Source organism: Parasteatoda tepidariorum, chromosome 4 (genome assembly GCF_982258835.1).
Source record: "Parasteatoda tepidariorum strain Cologne lab strain chromosome 4, Ptep-v5.0, whole genome shotgun sequence".
NCBI lineage: Eukaryota > Metazoa > Arthropoda > Arachnida > Araneae > Theridiidae > Parasteatoda > Parasteatoda tepidariorum.
In genome coordinates, this window is record NC_141758.1 from 109,896,818 (window position 1) to 109,923,935 (window position 27,118).

Sequence of the window (27,118 nt, forward strand, 5' to 3'; positions counted from 1 at the left end):
TTTCAAGTATAAACACATTTATTTATCACTAAAATATTACAAGACAAAGTTGAAATGGAAATTTAATCTGTACATTATGTAAAAAGTTTAACGCAATTTACAAAATTTAACAACTTCAGTTATCCAATAGCGAAATATTCCGATACAATATCAAAATTATGCAACAAAACACCATATCAAAATGAGCTACCCATTTAAATTGGATAAATTTGAAGAGGCAAATTATGGAAAGGGAAAAAAACACACATTAATACAATTTTTCTACTTTTTTCACAGCTATAACCCTTATGAACAATACAAATATATTACATAGAATATATTACATAGAACAGAATATATTACATGGAATAGAAATATATTACAGTGAATAAAATACTAAGTTTGAAAAAACTTTGACAGGGACAATAAAAGCTTTGGTGACTGAGAGCAGTTAATCTGAAAGTTTGTTTTAAAGGATTGAATCTAATATAAAAATATAATTTTTCTCAACCAGCAGTGAATACAAGCAAAGTCTTAAGAGTTACTTAATTTAAAATTTGGAATCTCATATTTTCGCATATTCAGATAAAAAAATTTCCATGAAACAGTTAATTTTCGCATAAATCTGTATTAAAATAAAAAGTTTTAAGAAATTAGAAGCAGGGGTTTTAATTTTATTAATCTGAATGGATCTTTAAATTTTACTCCCTGAAAACAGCTTATTTCCAGAAAACATTTGAAATTAAGGGAGAAATTGCAATTAAACTAATTTCAATAATCTGAAATTACATTTTATTTCATGAAATTAAGCCTACACATGAAAAAAGTAAAATTTATTTATGAAATATACGGGAAGTTTTTCTATGAAATTATAAATCTACTTGATAACTTAAATAAAAGGGGATTTTGATCAAAGTTACTTAACATTAAATAACACATTTAAAAATTTTCTAGACTAATTTAGAAATTGAATTAAATCATTTTGAAAAGGGGTTTTCTCCAATGGATCCAAAGTGAAGAACACCCCTTTTCAAAATGACAAATTCAATATTTAAAAAATTTCCCTACAAAAGGCTTAATTTGTTTTTCAAGACTTTAAGGTATCTAAGAAATTTCTAACCAATATTAATAGAAAATTAATCACTGCTCGTATCAATTAATCACGAATATGTTTACACAACTAGTTTTCCGTAACTAATTTTCTAGAAAAAAAAAGTCACATTTTGTTTTTAAATTATTCCTAAACGCCACGCTTTATATAACCTCACTCTGCGATCGCTTCTCTGCTCTTAGCCTAAAAAGCTTTCTAACAGTAAAAAAACAGGTACTGTGGACACTTTTCATGTAGGCTCTGGAATTACATAAACTAGGTAATATTTTACACAATATGTTTAATAGTTTTTGTTTAAAAAATATTTTTTCTAACATTATCTTCCATTACACAACAACAACAAATGAAAGTCGGTATAACAACTAAGTAAACAATCAATACGGACCTTAGAGTTTAACATTTTATAAATAAGCTGAAAAAATTCTACATGCTATTGCAGGCCTTTGAGCAAGAACCACTTAAATCTATTCACCAAAACTCAATGATTGGAAAACAGGCTTGTTTAGTAATATAAATCTATATGTTGCAAATATAAATCTTCAGTTCCATAAGAATGGAATCAAAACCAGAAGACAAGGGAACACCTGGATCAAACTAGCCTTCATGGAGGACTTTGTTGCAACTAACCCGCATTTGCGTTACATGGTGAGGAAAACCATGAAAGACCTCCCACGGTTAGCCCGACGGTAAGCCACTATCCGTCTACCACTAAAGACATTTAATGTCAGCACTGTGGTCTGTGTGAGTATATGTCTACAACAGCACATTCTGGAGCTAATTCATTCTGAGCCACTTCATTGGGAGGGCAAAAACTAATCCCCATTTGATAAAGATTGCAGAGCAACGTTGAGAAGCTCTTTCATCTGGATATCACAAACCCATGAATCTGGATAATAAGATTTTTTGTTTAAATAGAGGCTTTGGGTAAGAGTGAAAAATAAAGGTTATCGTCTCACCTGCATGACCAACAAGGAATAAAGTTTTCTTTTTTTTTAAAGATAGTGCAGCTTTTCCTAGATTCATCTGATTCTTTATTCAAAGCTTAGCATCCTTTTCAGTTCCCCAAAACGTGTCCATCAGCAGCATGTCGAGAAGAAGGTCAATTCTGAAAAATACAAGACACACGAGCAGTATCCATGCGCAAAAACAGAAGGAGAAATTAAACAACTAAACCAATAAGGTAGAATAAACCTTTAAACCAGCTTCGAAAAAAAAGAATAATTAACTTTAAAAGTTTGAATTTTATACCAGATTTAAGTACTTTTTAATGTTATCATAATACATATATATTATTGCACAGGGAGAACACGCTATTTTGGCGTTTTTATGCATTGATAACTTTTATTTTGAGCTTTTATTTTCATTCAAATTTGAATGCTTTTGTCAATTACTAAAGATTTCTCAAAGTAAATTTTAAGAAAAGTCAAAAGAATGCAAACAAAAAAGAAAGAGTTCCAGTTGAGTTTTAATTTAGAAATGAACAGAAGAAACTAAATCAGTATTTAAAAATAATACTAAAAAAATTTGAATTAACTGCTAATTTGAAAGATATTGAAATAAGATCTTAAAATTACTGAAGATAAAAATCCATCAGAAATAGATTTAAAATAAAGTTAAACAATTTAAATGACTTTGAATAATTTCGTTACAGGAATAATTGAATAATTACGATTTAATAATTTTAGTCTTCCAATATTCTGTTAAAAACTTAAATATATAACAAGTTTTAAATTTAACTACGCATTTTTACACCTTTCTTACCTTGACAATTAGGGTTTCCATACATTGTAAAATAACAAATTAGTTTATACCTGCTTCACCTAAGCATTAGGTTCATTTATTTCTTTTTCTCATAGAATCAAATTCTGGTGACTTAAAGTGGGTTAACACTAAAAAATTTAATCTCATAAAATTGACTCACTAACAAAAATTTATTAAGTAAAAATAAGCTTTCTTGAAAAAACTCCGTTTGATAGTGAGAAGTGTGAATTTAGGGTAATTCCAGGACGAATAACACCTCATCGGGAAGCATAAGCGATAGACTCTACAGCCGTTGGTGGGCCAAGGACTTTCGTATCTTTATAGATCTTCCTCGAAAAGGTATTAGATTCTTTAAATTGCTTTGAAATCTAAATTAGTGTAGTCAATCCACGCTGTTCTCTGGGCCTGGATCTAGTGCAGGATCCTTTTTTTGAACATTAAGAAGGATGAACTGTTTTTGAACAATAAGAAGGATTGCTCAATTTGGCAGTAGTTGCCAGCTAAATTCTATACATTTTATTGTTGCAATGCAGCTTGCAATCGTTGTGTAAATACCTTCAAGTACAAGTGGCATACTTTGCTGCCATAATCCGCAAAATTATACTTCAAAAAGATATCATTTTAAGAAAATTTTGACTAAGCTCAGGCTTCTAAATCCTACGCGAACACAAGTTAAAAAATTTAGTGATTTTCATCGTAAATATGATAAATTAGATTTTCAAATTAATAATTTCGGTATCAAGAAAATTCTTATTCGCAAAGGTAGATCCATGAAGATATAGAAGTTTATCTTAAGAAACCGATTATGGCTTAGTTCAAATTTGGAATATTACAACTGTTCGCATTTTCAAAATGCAACATTCTACAACCTAACTAATCTTACCCAGAAGCAATATTTACCCCCTTTTAATAAGAAAATATTAGAGACGTCAAAATTCGAGAATTCCGAGCACTATAAACGTTCTTGATCTAAGATTGAACGTTAGTAAAGTGCTGGGTGGTTTTTCAGGGCACGGACTTGCAATCTTTAGTTACAGTCCAGGACCTTAATCTAGCCCACCTCAGCTTAACTAGAGCGAGATGAATAATTTTTGTGCTTTAAGAAAGAAATCAGGCTGCAAACGCAAGGGTTATTCAGAGACTTCGGGTCACGGACTTGCGATCTAGCGTCGCAGTCCAGGACCACCCAGTTCTTTCGATACCCCGAGGCTTACTGCACCGAAGAACGGAAAAGTTCCTAAGCGGCTAACAAGTGTAAAGCTCGAAGAGGGGAGTGATATACGGCCGTTCTGCTCCAATTCGGATTTCACACTTATAGAGACCATCATCGGAAATTTTCCGTTTCATAACACGTTCATCAGTGATTCACAACGACATCGCGATGCATTTGCAAACATCAGGAATTTGCTTCATTAAATATCGTACAAAATCAATAAGCCAAAAATTCTTCCTTGATAACATTCATAGTGCTAAAAATCCTCGTTCAAATTGTATTTAAAGATATCTCCTATTTAAAATAACAACAGCTTCGACACTTTAATGCTATCAGTGAGACTCAAAAAAACTATAGATAAGAGAACTCTAGATCAGAGAAAAATGTGGATTTATCTGAGGATTTATCCAAAAAATGATCGGATGAAGTTTTAGCTCCCCAAAACATGTCCACCAGCACCATATCACCAAGACTGTAAATTCTGAAAAATACACGACACAAAAGCTGTACCTATGCACAAAAAATGATAAATTTAATCTAAACTAATGAGGTAGAATTAACCGATATTATGGATAGTGTTCTCTACACTAAGGAGCGCTGCTGGCCCTTGACTGCCTGTACTTCCAGGTTACTGTTTCTTGGTGTATTTTAAAACCAACTTCATCACAATATGATGATCATTGAAACGCTGAAAAATGAAGAATATATTAAATGAAAAGTTCCTGGAAGAGCAAAGGAAGAGAAAAGTTTAACGTCTCACCTACTAGGCCAGTAATACTGCGATTGAACACTTTTTTGTCATTTATAACTTCAATTTGTTCCTTTTTCCATAGACCAGTATGAGGATTTATCCAAAAAATGATCGGATGAAGTTTTAGCTCCCCAAAACATGTCCACCAGCACCATATCACCAAGACTGTAAATTCTGAAAAATACACGACACAAAAGCTGTACCTATGCACAAAAAATGATAAATTTAATCTAAACTAATGAGGTAGAATTAACCGATATTATGGATAGTGTTCTCTACACTAAGGAGCGCTGCTGGCCCTTGACTGCCTATACTTCCAGGTTACTGTTTCTTGGTGTATTTTAAAACCAACTTGATCACAATATGATGATCATTGAAACGCTGAAAAATGAAGAATATATTAAATGAAAAATTCCTGGAAGAGCAAAGGAGGAGAAAAGTTTATCGTCTCACCTACTAGGCCAGTAATACTGCGATTGAACACTTTTTTGTCATTTATAACTTCAATTTGTTCCTTTTTCCATAGACCAGTATGAGGATTTATCCAAAAAATGATCGGTAGAAGTTTTAGCTCCCCAAAACATGTCCACCAGCACCATATCACCAAGACTGTAAATTCTGAAAAATACACGACACAAAAGCTGTACCTATGCACAAAAAATGATAAATTTAATCTAAACTAATGAGGTAGAATTAACCGATATTATGGATAGTGTTCTCTACACTAAGGAGCGCTGCTGGCCCTTGACTGCCTATACTTCCAGGTTACTGTTTCTTGGTGTATTTAAAAACCAACTTGATCACAATATCATTGAAACGCTGAAAAATGAAGAATATATTAAATGAAAAGTTCCTGGAAGAGCAAAGGAAGAGAAAAGTTTATCGTCTCACCTACTAGGCCAGTAATACTGCGATTGAACACTTATTTGTCATTTATAATTTCAAATTGTTCCTTTTTTCATAGACCAGTTGGATGATTTATATAAAAAATGATCCAATAAAGTTTTAGCTCCCAAAAACATGTCCATTAGCACTATATCGCGATGAATAAAAAATACTGAAGCAATATTTACCTCCTCTGAATTAGAAAATATTAGAGACGTCAAAATTCGAGAATTCCGAGCACTATAAACGTTCTTGATCTAAGATTGAACGCTAGTAAAGCGCTGGGTGGTTTTTCAGGGCACGGACTTGCAATCTTTAGTTACAGTCCAGGACCTTAATCTAGCCCACCTCAGCTTAACTAGAGCGAGATGAATAATTTTTGTGCTTTAAGAAAGAAATCAGGCTGCAAACGCAAGGGTTATTCAGAGACTTCGGGTCACGGACTTGCGATCTAGCGTCGCAGTCCAGGACCACCCAGTTCTTTCGATACCCCGAGGCTTACTGCACCGAAGAACGGAAAAGTTCCTAAGCGGCTAACAAGTGTAAAGCTCGAAGAGGGGAGTGATATACGGCCGTTCTGCTCCAATTCGGATTTCACACTTATAGAGACCATCATCGGAAATTTTCCGTTTCATAACACGTTCATCAGTGATTCACAACGACATCGCGATGCATTTGCAAACATCAGGAATTTGCTTCATTAAATATCGTACAAAATCAATAAGCCAAAAATTCTTCCTTGATAACATTCATAGTGCTAAAAATCCTCGTTCAAATTGTATTTAAAGATATCCCCTATTTAAAATAACAACAGCTTCGACACTTTAATGCTATCAGTGAGACTCAAAAAAACTATAGATAAGAGAACTCTAGATCAGAGAAAAATGTGGATTTATCTGAGGATTTATCCAAAAAATGATCGGATGAAGTTTTAGCTCCCCAAAACATGTCCACCAGCACCATATCACCAAGACTGTAAATTCTGAAAAATACACGACACAAAAGCTGTACCTATGCACAAAAAATGATAAATTTAATCTAAACTAATGAGGTAGAATTAACCGATATTATGGATAGTGTTCTCTACACTAAGGAGCGCTGCTGGCCCTTGACTGCCTGTACTTCCAGGTTACTGTTTCTTGGTGTATTTTAAAACCAACTTCATCACAATATGATGATCATTGAAACGCTGAAAAATGAAGAATATATTAAATGAAAAGTTCCTGGAAGAGCAAAGGAAGAGAAAAGTTTAACGTCTCACCTACTAGGCCAGTAATACTGCGATTGAACACTTTTTTGTCATTTATAACTTCAATTTGTTCCTTTTTCCATAGACCAGTATGAGGATTTATCCAAAAAATGATCGGATGAAGTTTTAGCTCCCCAAAACATGTCCACCAGCACCATATCACCAAGACTGTAAATTCTGAAAAATACACGACACAAAAGCTGTACCTATGCACAAAAAATGATAAATTTAATCTAAACTAATGAGGTAGAATTAACCGATATTATGGATAGTGTTCTCTACACTAAGGAGCGCTGCTGGCCCTTGACTGCCTATACTTCCAGGTTACTGTTTCTTGGTGTATTTTAAAACCAACTTGATCACAATATGATGATCATTGAAACGCTGAAAAATGAAGAATATATTAAATGAAAAGTTCCTGGAAGAGCAAAGGAGGAGAAAAGTTTATCGTCTCACCTACTAGGCCAGTAATACTGCGATTGAACACTTTTTTGTCATTTATAACTTCAATTTGTTCCTTTTTCCATAGACCAGTATGAGGATTTATCCAAAAAATGATCGGTAGAAGTTTTAGCTCCCCAAAACATGTCCACCAGCACCATATCACCAAGACTGTAAATTCTGAAAAATACACGACACAAAAGCTGTACCTATGCACAAAAAATGATAAATTTAATCTAAACTAATGAGGTAGAATTAACCGATATTATGGATAGTGTTCTCTACACTAAGGAGCGCTGCTGGCCCTTGACTGCCTATACTTCCAGGTTACTGTTTCTTGGTGTATTTAAAAACACACTTGATCACAATATCATTGAAACGCTGAAAAATGAAGAATATATTAAATGAAAAGTTCCTGGAAGAGCAAAGGAAGAGAAAAGTTTATCGTCTCACCTACTAGGCCAGTAATACTGCGATTGAACACTTATTTGTCATTTATAATTTCAAATTGTTCCTTTTTTCATAGACCAGTTGGATGATTTATATAAAAAAATGATCCAATAAAGTTTTAGCTCCCAAAAACATGTCCATTAGCACTATATCGCGATGAATAAAAAATACTGAAGCAATATTTACCTCCTCTGAATTAGAAAATATTAGAGACGTCAAAATTCGAGAATTCCGAGCACTATAAACGTTCTTGATCTAAGATTGAACGCTAGTAAAGCGCTGGGTGGTTTTTCAGGGCACGGACTTGCAATCTTTAGTTACAGTCCAGGACCTTAATCTAGCCCACCTTATCTTAACTAGAGCGAGATGAATAATTTTTGTGCTTTAAGAAAGAAATCAGGCTGCAAACGCAAGGGTTATTCAGAGACTTCGGGTCACGGACTTGCGATCTAGCGTCGCAGTCCAGGACCACCCAGTTCTTTCGATACCCCGAGGCTTACTGCACCGAAGAACGGAAAAGTTCCTAAGCGGCTAACAAGTGTAAAGCTCGAAGAGGGGAGTGATATACGGCCGTTCTGCTCCAATTCGGATTTCACACTTATAGAGACCATCATCGGAAATTTTCCGTTTCATAACACGTTCATCAGTGATTCACAACGACATCGCGATGCATTTGCAAACATCAGGAATTTGCTTCATTAAATATCGTACAAAATCAATAAGCCAAAAATTCTTCCTTGATAACATTCATAGTGCTAAAAATCCTCGTTCAAATTGTATTTAAAGATATCCCCTATTTAAAATAACAACAGCTTCGACACTTTAATGCTATCAGTGAGACTCAAAAAAACTATAGATAAGAGAACTCTAGATCAGAGAAAAATGTGGATTTATCTGAGGATTTATCCAAAAAATGATCGGATGAAGTTTTAGCTCCCCAAAACATGTCCACCAGCACCATATCACCAAGACTGTAAATTCTGAAAAATACACGACACAAAAGCTGTACCTATGCACAAAAAATGATAAATTTAATCTAAACTAATGAGGTAGAATTAACCGATATTATGGATAGTGTTCTCTACACTAAGGAGCGCTGCTGGCCCTTGACTGCCTGTACTTCCAGGTTACTGTTTCTTGGTGTATTTTAAAACCAACTTCATCACAATATGATGATCATTGAAACGCTGAAAAATGAAGAATATATTAAATGAAAAGTTCCTGGAAGAGCAAAGGAAGAGAAAAGTTTAACGTCTCACCTACTAGGCCAGTAATACTGCGATTGAACACTTTTTTGTCATTTATAACTTCAATTTGTTCCTTTTTCCATAGACCAGTATGAGGATTTATCCAAAAAATGATCGGATGAAGTTTTAGCTCCCCAAAACATGTCCACCAGCACCATATCACCAAGACTGTAAATTCTGAAAAATACACGACACAAAAGCTGTACCTATGCACAAAAAATGATAAATTTAATCTAAACTAATGAGGTAGAATTAACCGATATTATGGATAGTGTTCTCTACACTAAGGAGCGCTGCTGGCCCTTGACTGCCTATACTTCCAGGTTACTGTTTCTTGGTGTATTTTAAAACCAACTTGATCACAATATGATGATCATTGAAACGCTGAAAAATGAAGAATATATTAAATGAAAAGTTCCTGGAAGAGCAAAGGAGGAGAAAAGTTTATCGTCTCACCTACTAGGCCAGTAATACTGCGATTGAACACTTTTTTGTCATTTATAACTTCAATTTGTTCCTTTTTCCATAGACCAGTATGAGGATTTATCCAAAAAATGATCGGTAGAAGTTTTAGCTCCCCAAAACATGTCCACCAGCACCATATCACCAAGACTGTAAATTCTGAAAAATACACGACACAAAAGCTGTACCTATGCACAAAAAATGATAAATTTAATCTAAACTAATGAGGTAGAATTAACCGATATTATGGATAGTGTTCTCTACACTAAGGAGCGCTGCTGGCCCTTGACTGCCTATACTTCCAGGTTACTGTTTCTTGGTGTATTTAAAAACCAACTTGATCACAATATCATTGAAACGCTGAAAAATGAAGAATATATTAAATGAAAAGTTCCTGGAAGAGCAAAGGAAGGGAAAAGTTTATCGTCTCCCCTACTAGGCCAGTAATACTGCGATTGAACACTTTTTTTGTCATTTATAACTTCAAATTGTTCCTTTTTTCATAGACCAGTTGGATGATTTATATAAAAAATGATACAATAAAGTTTTAGCTCCCCAAAACATGTCCATCAGCACCATATCGCGATGAATAAAAAATACTGATGCAATATTTACCCCCTTTTAATAAGAAAATATTATAGACGTCAAAATTCGAGAATTCCGAGCACTATAAACGTTCTTGATCTAAGATTAAACGTTAGTAAAGCGCTGGGTGGTTTTTCAGGGCACGGACTTGCAATCTTTAGTTACAGTCCAGGACCTTAATCTAGCCCACCTTATCTTAACTAGAGCGAGATGAATAATTTTTGTGCTTTAAGAAAGAAATCAGGCTGCAAACGCAAGGGTTATTATGAGACTTCGGGTCACGGACTTGCGATCTAGCGTCGCAGTCCAGGACCACCCAGTTCTTTCGATACCCCGAGGCTTACTGCACCGAAGAACGGAAAAGTTCCTAAACGGCTAACAAGTGTAAAGCTCGAAGAGGGGAGTGATATACGGCCGTTCTGCTCCAATTCGGATTTCACACTTGTAGAGACCATCATCGGAAATTTTCCGTTTCATAACACGTTCATCAGTGATTCACAACGACATCGCGATGCATTTGCAAACATCAGGAATTTGCTTCATTAAATATCGTACAAAATCAATAAGCCAAAAATTCTTCCTTGATAACCTTCATAGTGCTAACATCCTCGTTCAAATTGTATTTAAAGATATCCCCCTATTTAAAATAACGACAGCTTCGACAATTTAATGCTATCAGTGAGACTCAAAAAAACTATAGATAAGAGAACTCTAGATCAGAGAAAAATGTGGATTTATCTGAGGATTTATCCAAAAAATGATCCGATGAAGTTTTAGCTCCCCAAAACATGTCCACCAGCACCATATCACCAAGACTAAATTCTGAAAAGTACACGACACAAAAGCTGTACCTATGCACAAAAAAAGGATCAATTAAATAATCTAAGCCAATAATCTAGAATAAACCAATATATTTGGAACAGATATGGTGTTTTTTACACTAGGGAGCGCTGCGAGCTTTTGGAACTTTTTTAGTCTGAACAAATGAGCATATAAGGAGAGGTAGGTGTTTGGGCGTAGGAAATTTCTCAAACAATGTCAAACTGATTTTGATAACTTTTCCAGTAGTTTGTACTTTGAAAAGCTTAGAAACTGTTGGCTTCAGAAATTCTGAAAGTGTTTAGAATCAGGAAAATTCTGAAGTGGTTGGTACTTTGAAAAATGGGTGTGCAAAGAATGGGTGTACAAATGGGTTTTAAATATGGGTGAAAAATGGGTTTTAAAAAAATGGGTGTACAAAGAATTACATTGCACATGCTGTAAGTTAAAAATTTTCATATTGTCAGTACTTTGAAAAATTCTCATGAGGATGGTACTTAGAAAATTTTTGTCTCTTCTTTCGAAAGATCAAGTTTTTTGTACTTTTGAACAAGGAATGATTCATAAATTGACTTTCAAAAATTTTTCGTGCTTAGAAAAATTCTGACTCTGTTAGTTTTATAAATATTCATAAGTTGCTTGAAATCGAAAATTTTATGACTATTTAATAAACAGAAGATGCTTGGTCTTTTAAAAAATTTTCAAATGTTTTGTAATTGGAAAAACACTGTGTTCATACTTTACTTAGAAAAATTCAGATGCATATTTACTTCAAGTAACTTTTAAATTGCTTTGACTTTGAAAAATTTTCAAGTTTTTAGTACTTCGAAATGTTCTGCAATTGTTTAATCGCAGAAACTTTTTTAATTTGATAAAAACGGCTATATACAGAGTAGTAGTAGTAGTTGGTTTTGGAAATTTGCTTCGACTTCGAAAAAATTTCAAATCGTTTACATTTAGAGAAATGCTGTTGGTAATAAAAAGATTTTTAAACTGATTTTCACTCATAGAATTTTTAAATTTTTTGCACCTAAATGATTAAAAATTTTTAAGTTCAAACATTTCATAAAGATGGAAAAAAAAACGTAGATTCGCAGAAGTTAGAAAAATTTTCAACTTAATTGGACTTGTTTTGTATTTGGAATTATTCCTAAATTCTTGGAACATAAAAAATTCTTTTAGTTGGGAAAAACTGGTATTTAAGAAGTCACAGGAGTATCTTTTTTTTAAAAGTGTTTTCACTTTGAAAAATTTTCCAATTATTTATACTATGAAAAATTCTTAATCTGTTAACTTTAGAATTTAGATATATTCTGAAATTGTTTGAATGTAGAAAACTTTATAAGCTTTTTTTTTCAACTAATGAGTTGAAAATTTCTGATTTCTAACTGTTGAAACTTTTTTATACTTAGTTTACTCAACTTTAAAATTTTTCCTTTGAAAAAGTTTCAATTTTTTGTGCTTAGAAATAATTTCAATTTGTTTAAACATGCGAAATTTTTGAAGTCTGAAAAAAGGGATAGATAATCAGTATCAGGTGTTTGGTCAATAAAAATTTTTGAACTGATTCAAACTGATTTTGGAGAATTTAAAAATTTTCGTGCTTTAAAAAATTTTGAATCTGTGGGTATCAGAAAAATTTAGAATGTTAAGAATTAGGTATATTCTGAAGTTGTTTGTACTTTCAATAATTTTTAAATGTTTTGCACTAAGAAATATTCTGAAGAAGTGGGAATGTGAAATTTTGTGAAGTTAGAAAAATTTTCGACTTGTTTCGACTTTGAAAAACTTTCAAATTCTTCGTACTTTGAACAATTATTTATCTAATTTAGAAAAATTCTGAAGTTTTCTGAAAATGAATTTTTTTTTTAAAGTTGGAAAAAAACGGCTTGGATACAGAAAGTTTGGTCTTAGAAAAATTTTTCAAATGTTTTATTAGAAAAACTCGGATGTATTTATTACTTAGAAGAATTCTTAAGTAATTCTTACAATTCTAATACTCAATTTGTGTTATTTTATGAATAAAATAATGGAATATATAAAAAAGTTATGAATTTTACTTCATAAATATCCTATATAGTAACTAAAATAACAATTTAATAGTAAAATTTGATTATTTACAATGTTAACATTCATTTTAGTAGAATGGGTAGACTCGCCCCATACGAAAGATTTGTCAGCAGTTCTATAAAATATACAGTAACAGCGTAACTGTTAATATTTTCTAAAATCGATTCCGCAGCTTTAAAGAGGGATAAATAGAGATTCCGAAACACCTATTAAAAGCCTTTTTTCTTTAATATTTACAAAAATTTGACCACTTGAAAGTTGACAAACTGAAAAAATGGGTAGACTCGCCTCGGTTTACGGTAAGAATATTTTTAAGTACAAAACATTTAAAAAATTTTCAATGTACCAACAACTTCAGAATTTTCCTAATTCTAAACATTTTCTGAATTTCTAAAGCAAAACAGTTTCGAAATTTTTCAGAGTACAAAAAAAGGAAAAATTTTTCAAAATCCTAACAAGTTGAAAAATTTTCCAACTCCAAATTTCTGAAACTCTTGAAATACCTTTCTTCCAACTTCGAAAATTTCAAAACTTACCCAACTTCAAAATATTTTTAGGTACAAAAATTTTGAATATTTTTCGAAGTTAAAACAATTTGAAAGTTATTCAAAGTGCAAACAGAAAGTTTCTAAGTTCGAATTGTTTGAAAATTTTTCTAACTTCAAATTAACAGCCAATCAGAAAAATTTTGGTACACACGTGATTAAAATCTAGACGTAGTTATCAAAACTTACATTTATCGAGTGACGTTATGAGCTTACTTAGCATTTTCAGGTTAATGTCAAAGGTGCCCAGTATTGTGTTCATATTTCAAAACTGTTTCTTAACAATTTTCCCTTAAAGTTTGTTTTATTAATGGGTTATAATTACACTATATTACTGATAATGAGTATGCAAATTCATCATGTCTAACTCATAAATCATTTTATTCAACTGAATATAGATAATTATCACTTAGAATGATTATTAAACATTTATTACATCAACTCACTAAATATAAACATTGTGACTATGAAACTATTTTAACAGTTTAGAATTATTAGACATATCAATTAAAATTAATTATCTCTAAAGAAGGGTTCATTTGGAAATTAAATCAATGTAATTATAAAGCTTTATAGGGAAAACAATAACTCACATTAATTTAAACTAGGAGGCTCCGCCCCATGCTCGCTAACGCTCGCCATCCCCCGAGAATTGCTACGCAATCCGATGTGGTTCACGCGGTGAACCAAGGCTCGCTGCGCTCGCTCGCCAATGAGCACAATGTCCTAGCACAAAGACATTGCATATTATCAAAGACATAGTATTTTATCATCAAAGACATAGTATTGTACTTATGTAGAAGAATTCTATCAATGTTCTTATTGGCTTTTAAAAAAGTATAATAGCTATTTAGATTGTACATGGTGAAAAAATCAAAACATTAGCTAAATGAGAAACATATTAACAAACTAAATTATCAAATATTGCAGTTACTCACCTAAATTCAACTAAATGTGTATAATAAATTAGTTAATGCTAGAAATTCTGAAAGTTTTAGAAAAAAATGTATTATTTAAAAATATAAACTTTAAACCTTAACTTTTCCTTGTGAGATAATAACCCTCAAAAAGTCTTTCATTTTCAAGAACACAAAAAATTGTTTTATCGCCAAATGAAATATTTTTTGGTGATCATCATTATTGAAATCAATTTCTATATCAATTAACATTTGTGATAAAGTACATAACATTTTAGAACAAAATAAGGATGTTTTACATACAATAAATTAAAATGCATGGCTGTTAGCATTACCCGAGAAATACCACGTGGAGGTCGCCATACTGCATTTCTAATCGGGGAGTTTTGATTTTGACAGTTCCCCTTGCCTACTGCCAATGGAAGTTTCAATTAATTTTTTTCCCAAAAACATTTTTTTCTGCAAAGCTTTAAGAAATTAACACTAAGCATTTAGAATTTCTTTGAAAACACAATTATAGATTTGGCATCTTGGAACAATTACTGAATGGCTGTCAAATGACTTAACTCTTGACAGGCCAACATAAAGTTGTTCATGACTAAAAACTTGTTTAGTCAATACTAAACTGATTTTCTCAAAAGTCTGACCTTGTGACTTATTTATAGTCATGGAGAAGGCCAGCCTAATTAATTCCGAATTGAGTTTAAATTAAATATTATCATGTTTTTAGGGCATGAATCTGAATTGAACAACCTGATAATGCTCACTCTGGTTATTGTTTCCGTTTTTAAAAGCGCTATATGTTGAGCCACCTCATGTGACATTTGCCATGTGACATTTTTAGCAGCAATCATTGGCCGATTTTCTAACTTTGCCATTCGGGGAGTTGTTGCCGTGTAAGAGAAATATATATATAGATATTGAAAACATAATAAAAATATACAAACTAGCGAAAATTTCAGAGTCCAAGAAATAAAAATAATTCCACCACTTTCGAAAGAGGAGATAAAAAAAAATATTTTCCTTATAATAACTTTTATCTAAAAAGGGGATCTCATCATCTCCCTCAATTTCAGAAAAATCTCGATTGTAATGTTTTATTTCTCTTACTGCTGCCGAATCTGAAATATTTCCATCAAACCCATTATTTACGAACACATTATTTGAATACGTTCAATCAACCTCCTCTAGAATTATCCAGTAACCACCAGTTGATAAAATGCAAAAGCTCAACAAAAACTGTTACATTACATAAAAATTATTGAAAATAATAAAGTAAAAATATTTTTCTTCATCAAATTACGTCATGGAAATGATTTTCTGAAGTAGAAATTATAATAAAATAAATAAAATAATCAAAAGAATTAGAAGTATCAAAAAAGTAAATATTAAATTAAAAATAATTTAAATAATCTTATTAGCAGGAGTAATTGTGAACCCAAGTCAAAATTCCGGAAAATTTCTTGAGTTACACATACCTATACCATTTACGCATACCTATGATGGCCTGGAGAAGTAATTAAAATTTACAAATATGTCTTTCTTTCTTGAGTTTATGATTATAATAACTATTTACTGATAAAAAAAATAAATATTAATCATGAATATAAGCTTATAAAGTACCTGGCTCTCCCTTACAAACAAATAAACAGTGTTTTTAAGTTCCACCTTTGAAAATTTGATTTCCGGAAATTCTGTGATCAATAATTTTTTGAAAAGTCTGGACCTTCGATCTCCGGAAATTTCCGGATCACTGTTAGCGAAAAATCCGGAAATCCGGATTTTTTCCGTAGCACACTCAGCCGTGTATTAAATTAAAGATTATTAAACAGAATTAAAAATTCAGACAAATAAATAATTCTTCTGCCACCCGAGCCCCATGAGTACACCGCCACAGCAATAAGACTAGAGGTTATTGAACTGGGGTAGGAGCCCCAATTTTCCACAACTAAAGTGCTCTTACAACATTCAGCCTACAGTAGATCAATACAATTTAAATTAAAAGTAATACACAGGTTTATTTAAATCATACAGTGCGAAAACTTCAAATCCAATGTTAAATATTTGGAGGTCCTTTATGTTTGAAAAGTAAAAGAAATTAATTTTTAAATATTCTAAGGCAGGGATGGCGAGCCAATGGCACGCGACACACTATTCTGGGCACGCCACTGATCACAAAGTTCACTACGGAGCATATTAACAATTAAATTAAAATTCACAAAAAACAAGAAAATTAATAATTATTAATAAAAAAAATTATAATTAAGGTCAAAAAAATTAGTAACCATAGAAAACAAGCTAACAATAAATAACCAGCAAAAAGAGATTTAACAGTTCTGCTTAAACTAACATATTACAACCTAATATAAATTATTTGTCATCTAACCTGCATCAGAATTCACACTGATGTTACATTAAGTTGAATTACACTTATAACTGAGACACTGCAAAATGTTTTTTTTTCTTTATAGTGAATAAAGGGTTTTGATTTGATAGTATTATTATTTTCCCAATAATCATAAAGTCAAAATTATTTGACGGCACGTCTATGATCTACGTTGGTGCAGAAAGATTCGCCACTCCTGTTCTAAGGCAATACTAAAAAGAAATTTGGTTAACTTCAGCTATATGTCAGCAAGTTTTGAAAATAAAATATTAAATTAGATTTAAAAGTTTGAATTTTATACGAGCTTTAAATGCTTTCTATGTAAACAGTTCGTATATTTTGTTGTAAAAAGCGAAAAATGGAGATCATGAATTTTTACTTTGAGTTTTAATTTTCATCTATATTTTCTTATATACAGAAGTCACAGAGTTAGTTTTAACAAGTATCAAAAGAATGTAATCAAAAATATAGAGTTCAAGTTAAGCTTTAATCGTTAAGAAATGAAACGAACAGAAGTATATATCAAAATTTAAAAATTGCTCTAAACAATTTGAATAATCTGTGATTTTAAAAAGATAAGAAAATACTCTAATAAAAAGTTGAAATTTTATATAAAATCCATTAAGAAACATATTTAGTTTAAATCTAGATGTGGGGAATACTAACATGAATTAAACTAATATCGAATAACGAAATAACACTAAATTACCAACTATTTAGTAACAACTTTAAAATGAAAAACTGAATTCGAACATACTTCAAATTTCCAAAGTAGTTGGGGAAAAAAGCTCTGCGCCCTGAAACTCTTAAAACCAAAGTAAACATGCTCTTGTGGAATCGCTAATTTAACTGAAGCAGACAAAAATATTCTAGTTAGCAAAAGTTTCGGAGCGCATGCGTAACAAAACAAATCAGAAAAGATTTCTCCTAATAAGTTATCGTTAGATTATTTAACTACGGCTGGAAAATTAGGAATACTTTAATATTGTCACAAGAAAAGTTCTTACAATATTATGTTAAATAAAATTAACTACGCATTTTTAATACTGCGTTTCCCGCCTTCGCATGTTTTCGTGCTTTATAAAGTAAAAAAAATTTTTTTTTAATGAAACTAACCCGCATTTGCTTTAAATGGTGATAAAAAAAAACACGAAAACCTCCCACGGTTAGTCTCACTGCAAGGGATCTAGCCTATGATCCATCTACCACTGAGGATATTTAACGTCAGGACAGTGATTGGTGTTAGTCGGGTACGGGATTCTTGTAGACCAGCAATCGCTGGGATTCGAACCAAGTTCACCTAATTGGAAGGTTCTATCTCCCGAAACCACCAAGTCACTCTGAACCATTTGTATCACCGCGTTACACATCTGCAACATACATGAAAATTCAATCCTATAATGAGCTGGATTGACCTATAAAATCGAACTAAATTCAGGTAAAGAAAATATTGCAAACTCGGGGGAACCAAGTTTTGCTGCAGCTGCCAATATTAAAATGCGTTTAGCAAGAATTGCTCCACGACAGGATGGCAGGATATACAATTTTTTTACAACAATCCCCTTGATTGTATATTTGGCTAAGGAGGGATTGAAAAATGCGGTGTGAGACCTTGTTACCATAAAAACAACAATTTCAAAATTTTTCACATGAAGTTTTAAATATATTGGAATTTTTGTGCTATTTTTCACGATAGTGGAGATGCTCAACAAATGCTTTTTATCAAGAATTTTTTAATTTTAAGGTCTTAATTTCTTCATTATTTTTTACACGCTTAATATGATGTATTCTAACATCCACGTAAATATTTCTTAAATCAGAGTTGTTGAGTTACAAAGGGTTAATGGTTTAGAATTTTTTTACAATCTAATGAATAAAAGAAGAAACAAAACTAGTTATATTGAACTACTAGCCGCCAAAGGCGGCCAGCTGTCCGCCCCGCTAAAGGTTTTCACAAATAAAGTTTTTTAAAACATAGCAAGAAATCTGAAGATTAGTGGATCTGAAATTAGTGTTCCTGTCCTGCAATTTTGTCTTCATATCCAGTTCTGCTGCAGATGTGCTATAGCTCTTGAGGATGTTTGAAGATGTAACTTTGCTATGGTAATCTAAGGCCTATGGTAACCTAACCTATAATATAACTATCAGGTGGAGACTTGTTTTTTTTTAAAAAAAGGCCTCAGAAATTGTAAAAGCATACAAAAGTTGCTTTCGAAATCATCATTGGCCAATAGCTGAAAACCTCTTCTAATCTTCTTTGACGTTTCTCTGATACTTCTTGGGCTCTAGAATTGCTTGTCGAAATTCGGTCATGTTCCATCCTTCTTTGACGTTCCACAGACGTTTCTTGGGCCCTTCTTCTTTGAGAATCTCTTAATATCTTTTTCTTTGACAAAATACAAAGTTTTTTGGAAGGCGGTTCTGCCATGTCAGTAATCGGGATTTTAAGAAGTCAACGAATACTTTAGAACAACAATTACTACGAAAGCAAATCATGAAACTTCAATATTAAAATCTAAGTGCTTACCTGCAAACTGAAACTTTCTGAAAATAGCTAATTACATTTAATAAAAACTTAAAATAAAGAATAGAAAAACCAAAGAAATCCAAGATAAGTGTGATCGTTCCTTCTATAACAATTAAATTCCTATTTTATATATTATATAGCTACAACGCTTAAGAAAAAAAACTAAAATGCTAAATACATGAGAACACGAAAGCAAATTAATTTTTTATGATATCTATTTCTATATAATTTTTTATGGTATCTATTTCTATATCGCTACAAAAATTATCGTCCTCGCTTAAGAAAAAAAAATAGAGCGTGGAAAGAAGAAAAACTTATTATAACAGCGACAAATATATCAAAGCGAAGCGTTCTATTTACGTATCGAATATGCTGCCACATTTTTAACACAAAAGTTAAACTTTTCTCCACTTCGATAATTGTAAACTAATGCGAACTTTACAATTAAATTATTAATTCCTTCGTATATTAATGGCTTAAGTTGTCGAAAATTAATATTTCAATTGTAAGGTTCGCATTAGCATACATATATAAGAGTGGAGAAAAGTATATGCATTTTTTAATAGTTTTTTGAATATGGCTCTTTGAAGACGAAAAAGCATAGATTTTCTTACAAAATGACTGATAACTAAAAAACGAATCCAAATTTTTGAAAAAGAAAGAAATTACTTGTTCATTATGTCAAAACACAATTACGTGCCGAGTTTCGTGCCTGGGCGAGGCTTCTGGGGCGATATATTGTGATTACAGACACACACACAGCCGCGTTTATTATTATGTATAGATTACCAGACCTGTGCTGAGGTTCAGAAACCTAGGCTGTGTGAAAAATCAAAAGAAACTAATCAAATTCAAGAGCTAAGTTGGGTTCTGTGCACAGTGAGTAACAATTATGGATGCAACATATAGAGAGGCAGACAAGGGCGCCTGCAGAATATTATAAAAGGAGGTGCAATCCTCTAACAAAAAAACAAACAAAAAAAGATATTCTGTTATTACATTTTGTTTTGTTATTACCTATACTTTCATGGGTTAATATTTTTTGAAGATACATTTCATCATTGCTAACAAGATATTTTTAAAAAAAAGTACGAATTTCTTGTATATACCGCAAAAAACTGTATTGATGGCGCTGTCATAGCTACTGACTTTGAAACACAAAGTCACTGCTTTGTTTATATCTTTCGAACAAAGTGCCTTACCTTTCCAAAAATTTGGAATTGATATCATTATTGATTATACTTTACACTGTTGAAATATAAAAAAATCAAAAAAGACCAAAATGCAAAAAAAATATTGTTTTTTTCAAAAAATGAATTTTTTTTGTTAAAAACAAGAAATTTTACATTTTAATGTTGATTTTCTTAAAATTTGAGAAAAATTACTTCAAGAAAGTGTATTTAAATATTTTTGTTGTTGGATGGCAATACGTTAAAAAATTTCTTGCAAAGGCGTGCGCGCAAAAAAGCGAAATTTTCAAAAATTCGTATAGTCAAAAATATGAAATTTAAACAAAAACGCAAAAATAAATGTGTCTATTTTCAATAAAGAACAATAAAAAAATAAATTATATCATTTTTGCATCATGGGTGTAAATTTTTAATGGATTGCCCCTTAATTATTTGTTTAGAATAAAAATATTTTTAGTAAAAAAATTTTATAGCAATTTTTTTCTGTTTCTCTTTAATTGTTTAAAAAAAATCTAGGGGGGTGCAAGTGCACCTCCTTGCACCCCCCTGCCGGCACCCTTGGAGGCAGATGTTATCCATTACATTACAATCAACTACAAATTTGCTGAACACATCTGATTTATCTTCCGCAACATTTAGAACAGTAATTCTCAAATTTTTTTTTGTCGCGGTATTCTTAAAGATTTCGAAATTAAATGTGAAAAAAGATTAAGATAGTTTAAAAGTTGTATAATTATCTGGAAGACACTGTAAAATAGCTTGATGATAATTTTGACGCCCGGTGGCTGAGCGATAGCGCTGTCGTGCCACAGGTCCTTGGTTCGATCCTCGGGCCGGACGAGGTTGACTCAGACTTTCATATCCCTTCAGTGGGTCGATAAATGTGAGTACCAAGGAACTAAACACTGAGGGTTCCGCGTTCGACTGACCACCTAAAGCGGAACATCTGCTCCTGCACCCCAGAGCCCAAGGTCAAGAAAACTGAGATGAGCACAGTAGGCTTTGGCCCTCTATGAGCTGTCGCGCCACTGAGTTTAGTTTTAAGATAATTTTGAATGCGAAATAAAATATGTACTACAAAAACAGTAAGTTCCACAAAAACAGTAAGGGATTCATTACTTTAACTGTAATTTTTTTTTGCTAGTTATTTATTGTTAGCTTGTTTTCGTTAGTCATGCTTTGTTAATTTGCTATTATAACTATTGATTGCATCATCATCATATCTGGCTAGACAGCCCAGGGTGGGCCAGTGCCTTCCTTTGAATTCGAATCCACTCCTCTCTACTTTTGACACTTGTTCTCCAGTTTTTCTCCTTTAGAGTAAGGAAATCAGTCTCAACTAAATCCAGCCATCTCAGCCTGGGTCTACCTCTTTTCCTGTTCGTTAGGGGTTTGTGTAATCGGATTTTCTTCAAATTTGAGTCATCATTCCTTCTGAAAATGTGAGCTGCCCAGTTCATTCGATTTATTTTTATGAATTTCACAATATCTGGCTCTCTGTAGATTTCATACAATTCAGTATTGTTGATTGCATAGCTTATTTTAATTGTTAAATTATGAATTTACAAAAGGAAATAAAAGCTATCTTGCTTTCGTTCGTTAATTAATAATTTTTATAGTCATTAAATTTGTTATTTTAACATTTCAAAAATGGCAGAGACAGGACCATCGCTGACAAAGATGTTCACACCGTTGAAAATTTATAAAAAAGTATACTTTATAAAATTTACTGGTAATTTGAAGAAAAAAAAAGCATTGAAATTTTTACTATATCAATTCTAAAATTTGGCGACGCACAAAAGTGCAGAGACAAAATCTGTAAAAAGATCGAGAATCACTGATTCAGAGTCTCATTTTAAAACTGAAACAGGTTCCAGACTGATGTGGGTTGGCTGCATAAACGGAAATTTTTAAAATACTAGAAGTGAACATCCTGGAGAGCTGGAACATTATGTAAAAGGTCTGTCCTCCTAGGGAAGCCCGTATCCAGAGGGGGGTCGGACAAATCCGCCCACCGAAATTCTGGGATTCAAACTTTTTAGTCTTTCTTTGAGCCTCTCACTCGAGCTTCACTTGATCTTGTGGCAGGGCCGGATTAACCTATAGGCAAACTAGGCACGCGCCTAGGGCCTACGAAATTCAGGGGCTACGAAAAACTTGGGAGAAAAAAAATTGTTGACAAAAATAATTTAGCTTTAAAAACAACAAGTGTATTTTGCACAAAATTATGAAGATACAAATAAAAATATAATATTTTTCGGTAATAAATTATTTTGCAGAATCTTATGATCTAATATATTACTTTTTTGGATTCAATGAAATCTTGTATTTTGCTGTCGAATTCCAAACTACGCAAAATGTCGTATTCAATAGACATAAGTGCGAGCGATGCCAAACGATCTTGATTCATTGTTGAACGCAAATTTTTAATCAATTTTAATCTGGAGAAAGATCTTTCTCCTTCTGTATTTGATCCAAGAATCGACAAATATATTCTTAATGCAATGTGAACGTTAGGAAAAGTATTCACTAGTTTATCTTTAACATGGTTATCGATCGAACTAATCATAATGGTATTATCGATATCAACTGCAATATCGGCAGTATGTCGGTATTGCAGATAAAGTTCGATAAACAAATTTGTAAATTAAAATCCATATTAATAAAAATGTAAAAAAAATATGCAAGAAAATTTTAGCATATATTTTGAAAAGAGGGGAGGAGTGGGGGAAGGAGGGGAGGGCCCAAAAACGGCTATGCCTAGGGCCCACGAAAGGTATAATCCGGCTCTGCCTTGTGGCTCATCTTTCCTTCGATTAGACTCCTCCCCCGAAATCAAATTGTTTTTCAGCATATTAATTTATGCGATTTCCGAATCTACGCAGATTTCATTGACATAAAAGCCTCATGGGAGAAATGGGCATAAAAGTGAAACCTGCTTGAACCCCCTTAGACCAGATACGGCACTTTCAACAATGGAAGAATGTGACAGTATCTTTTTCCCCAAACATTTATTGCTTGCTATCAATATTGGCTACGTTGCCAATCACCACATCAACTGCAGAAAGAACTTTTTCTATTCTTAAACGCGTAAAAACAGCAACAAGAAATGCTACTAAAGAAGAAAGGCTAACAGGGCTAACTTTATTAAGCATATTTCGGGATATTCTGGTTTGTCCTAAAAAAGTAATCGAAACATTTTCTTCAAATCCCTGTCGCATGTCTTTGTAAACTTTGTTTACAAATTGATTATAATTATTATTACAAATTATTTTTTAATTAATATTACATATTTTTAATTACTAGTTTAACTTTTGCAAACAGAATAAACAATATTTGTTACAATGTTTTCCCCCTTTGCAAGTCTGAAACTGTCCTTGCTTCTTACCACATCCCCCCACCCCGAAAAAATATCCTGGCTACGGCCTTGCCCCTAGGGCTGTCGAAATTGTCCCCCCCCTCCAAGAGAAGAATGGTTACCAAACAATAGATTTAGAAACCAAACTACGTATAGTGGTTATTCAAAAATCGCCACTTATAGTATAATCACTTCGAGCCCGGATTTTGATGACCCAAAAAGTCTCAGCTAATGCCCTTAAAAAGTGTGAAAAATAACCTTAAAAAGTGCGAAAAATGCCTTTAAAAATGCGATAAATGCGCTAAAAATGCCTTATGACATGACTTAAATAAAGTAAAAATATTAAACTAAAACAATGTTTTACTCTTTAAAATTATAATGAGTCATTTCAAAAAATATAAAACAATGCAATTCTTGTTCTACGTTAATTAAAGTTTGACACATATGTTTTATATCCTAAAATAACAAAAAAAGAGGAAAATATGTTGACTCCAAAACATTTTCATTTTGTACAGAAACTTTAATGAATATAACAACTTTCATCTCATAATATTACTAAATATCAGAATTACATTGGATTATTAAATGTTTTTTGATATTTTGAAATGTAAACGAGCGTCTCTTCTGAAAGTAAATTTTTATTCCTGGAGAAGAAAATTTCCTAGAAAATTGTAATGTTCTAAACTATACAAATCAGAGAAAATGGGAAAGCTGTAACAAAGAATTACTTCTAAAGATTTTATATCAATCAATGACATAATGGAAAAACATAATGACATGCAGGCGGTATTGAAAGCTACAATATGAAATTTAAAATTATAAGACAAATATTGCATTTCATGTAATAAAAATGCCCAATAAATAATGAAAATTGGAAAAAATTAACAAAAAGCTTAAAAAATGCTTTAAAATGCAAAATGCACACCAAAATTTAAAAAATGCTCTATAAATCTTAAAAAATGCTCTAAAGAACAAAAAATGTCCAAAAATGCAAAAAAATGCATATGTCATCAAAATCCGGGCCTTAATAATCACTTTTAAAGTATGGTGAAAAGAGAAATTAAGAGTACACGAAGCTGCAGAGATGACAAAACTTTGCAAAATTTGTTAAAAATAAGTTTAATTATTAGAGTTCATGGAAAATAGAATATGCCAAGATGTTCGCGTTTTCAGTTCTGTGCGGGAATTTTTTACTCATATGGCGCCCTTGTTACTTTCCGAATTTAATTTAAAGTCAAAGGTTTAAAAGAAAGATTGTTATGTATGAAAACTATAAATGAAAAATTAGACTTATTTTAAGCAAAAATTAGTTTATCAGGTGCGTAAGCAAATTATTCAACAAAAAATAAGCACCTTTTAAGCACTTTTCAAGCATTCAAATAATATTTTTAAGCACTTTAAAAAAATATCATAATTAGGTAGGATTGGAAAGTTTGACAATCGACGATTTTACAGGGCTCGAAAAACAACCCATCCACCCGTCCTCGACGGTCAAAAATTCTCCGCGGACAACGAATTTCTCGAATCCGACGTCCGCGCGGACGGCCATTTTCCCGTTAATGTTCGTGATACATTTTTCAATTTTTGTTATCTTACAAGAGTCTTGTAAGTTACAAGGCTGCAAAATGACCCACAATACAGCAACATACTACGCATATATTGATGTTTTCTCTTTCTGGGAGTACTGCAGCGGTTGAAAGGTGCTTTGCAGCAAACTTACAAAAAAAAAACACAATACATACTGGTCTTAAACAAGAAGCTTTAAAAGCAATTATGAACATCTACCTAAATGGAAAACCCCTTTCAGATTTCTGTTCAGAAACCTCTGTAAATCATAGGCTTGATTGTGGAACTGGCAAACGTCATATTTGATTCATTTAAAAAAAGCAGTACCCTCGGATAACTTGACCTTTGTCATTTAAATTCTTTCATAAAAGAAATACTAGGTTACAATTAGTAACCTAGTATTTCTTTTATTACTGTATAATGTAATCCTAGTAACGACTAATTCATTGTGCAATTTATATAAATGTTTGTAATAAATAGGAGAAAATTATATTTTTATTTATTGAAAAGCGACGGGTTAGTTTCAACGGAGGACGGGTGCATTGTTGGACAAGCCGTCCTCGGGGACGGGTAAAATTTCTGAGTTTTTTCGAGCCCTGCGATTTTATATGGTTTTAATCGTCAAGTCAAAAAAAAAAAAACCTTTGGCATTGTTTTTGACAATTGTCAAAATTATTGAATCATGTAAATCAAATGGCGTTTTCACACGCTACGGACTGACAATGCGCCCAAGTAGATTGGAGTTGAATAAATTGTGAAAAGATTGAATTGAACAATGTGAACTGTTGTCTTACTGCATAATTCATAGCGAAAATCAACATGGTAAGGGGAAAAATATCATTCTAGAAAAGGAAAAATTAAGCACTTTTTAAAAACACCAAAAGAAAGCACCTTTAGGGGCTTTTAAAAAACAAAAATCGAAAATAAGCACCTTTAAGCACTTTTTAAAAGGCTACGCACCCTGTTTATTATTAGACTTATTTTAATTACAATAGTCTAGTCCAGAGGTCGCCGAAGTGGTCTATATAGACCCCCAGGGGTCTATTTAACATAAGCGGGGGTCGATCTGAGCCAGGAGGTCGAATGGGGGTCGATCCGAACCGGAAGGTTCGATTGGTCGAAGGATTATCAGTATTTTTCAGATATGTGACAATTAGAAATAAAAGAAGAAGACTTGGAAATATATACAGGTAATTTTCAAAAATCGAGCGACGATTTTAAACTGAGTTTTGTTGATTTGGAAAACATTGACATCCCTGATTGGATTATTGTGCCATTTTCTGCTCAAATTGAAAACGTGGACATCAACCTGCAAGATGAGCTTGCTGAATTATTATGGGGATTTGAAGCAAAGACGCTTTTTAAAAATTTAACAATAAGCAAATTTTGGACAAATATGAATGTAATGCAAAAATATGTAAAACTTTACGAAATAGCTCAGCCATTTATGATAGCATTTCCAAGTTCCTATATGGTTGAAGCCGGTTTCAGTCACGTAAATTCAATCTTAACTAAGAACAGGAATAAATTAAATGTTTAGTTTCGAGAGGATTTAAGATTAAAATGGACCAATTTTCAATCCAATATAACGAACCCTGAAAAAAAA

General features: G+C 32.3%; 1 long non-coding RNA gene across 1 annotated transcript; it reads right to left on the reverse strand.

Moving 5' to 3' along the window:
- LOC147812550 (uncharacterized) lies at positions 1-27,118 on the reverse strand. Its single transcript, XR_015433279.1, has 2 exons — positions 2,047-27,118; positions 1-1,976 (listed from the first exon to the last, which is right to left on the reverse strand). It is a non-coding gene; the product is annotated as an uncharacterized LOC147812550 (long non-coding RNA).